Source organism: Pteropus medius, unplaced genomic scaffold, assembly GCF_902729225.1.
Source record: "Pteropus medius unplaced genomic scaffold, Ma_sr-lr_union100, whole genome shotgun sequence".
In the NCBI taxonomy this organism is placed as follows: Eukaryota; Metazoa; Chordata; class Mammalia; order Chiroptera; family Pteropodidae; genus Pteropus; species Pteropus medius.
In genome coordinates, this window is record NW_024355203.1 from 11,181 (window position 1) to 12,831 (window position 1,651).

Consider the following 1,651-nt stretch of genomic DNA (forward strand, 5'->3'; position numbering starts at 1 on the left):
GTGTGTGTATGCAGTAGCAAATGGTATAGCCCTATGGTCTGGAAAATGGAAGAATACAAGTTGGAAGATGAATGGAAAGGAGGTATGGTTTGCAGAATATTAGAAAGAATTAGATGAAGCCAGTAAAAAGATAAGAATTTCAGTAATACATGTATTAACGCATAGGAAAGATAATAGTAAGGCTACTCAGTATAATAATGTGGTAGATGTATTAATAAAGACTATCAAACCTATTAGACTAAGATTAGAAAGATCAACACTAGGAGCTTGGGATATGCCTATAGTACCACCCGTTAAATTAAAAAAGGAAAATGACGAATGGAAGATAGATAAAGGATTAGACCACATATGGACTAGAGAAGATATTTTAAACATACATAAAACAATAGGACAAATAGGAAAATGTTCACTATACAAATGGGCTACAGAGAAGAGCATAAAGATAACATGGCATGAGATTTAAGGGGCAATTGATAATTGTCCCACATTAAGACACACTTAGATAAATATGAATTGAGACTCCTCACGACAACATAAAAACCTAATATATTCAATTTTATGCTACAAATAGGTTTTATTGGACCCTTAAACAATAAACATCCACAGAAATATGCATGTACAATAGTGGACATTTATTCAGGAATAGGCATAGCTACAGCTACAGGAAACCTAACAGCACACGCAGCCTGTAGAGCATTGGATAATTGGTTAGTACATTCTGGAGCACCTAAAATAATAGAATCGGATCAGGGAACACACTTCACAGCTAGATATACACAGGATTATGCTAAAGAAAAGGATATTTAGTGAGATTTTCATTTGACACATAGCCCTACAGCTGCTGGATATATTGAAAGATTTAATGGGTTATTGAAAAGACATTTAGAATCAATAGAAAAGACTGGAAATTTTCTACAAGAATTAGATATAGCATGTTTTGAGCTAAATCAAAGAATCTGATTACACAAAACTGCACCTCATGATAAAATTACACCTCAAAATATAAAGATAGAAAGGTACCATTCACTGCCTTCAAGAAATCAAATACCTTACAAAGTATTTATTAAAAATAGGGACAATTCTATTGTTTTCCAACAGGAAATTCTTTCTCGTGGAGATGGTAATACTTACTGGACCACAGGAGATAAAGGAAAATTGGAACTACATAAAGCCACAAATACCTCACCAAAATAAAAGATTTATAAAAACATCTTTGAGCATTTATAGCTTGGCAGCACTAATTCTAGTAGCTTTGGGATTTATACACATATTGGCATGTATACCCCACCACAACAGGACATGCATTTGATTACAAGTGCATTGTTGTAGCACACATATTCACAGGATTTCTTGCCATTCTGATCTCATACATTTGTGTCAGGCACATTGTATATGAAGCTAGAATTAGAACAGGGCTCAAATTACCATGATGACGCCAATCACTTTGACTGAGTTGCTTTGCACTATTTTGCTAAATATCTTCTTTGCCATTCTTATCTTAACTGGAACATCTTACCAATAATACCACCCCCCATGCTTGCTATTTGCTAACTAACTACATTGATTTCATCATTTCTACTACATTTTCCAAATAGACCCCAGTCTCCCAATAGCAACCTGGATTTATAAGAGGAAGGCTGAAACTACTCAT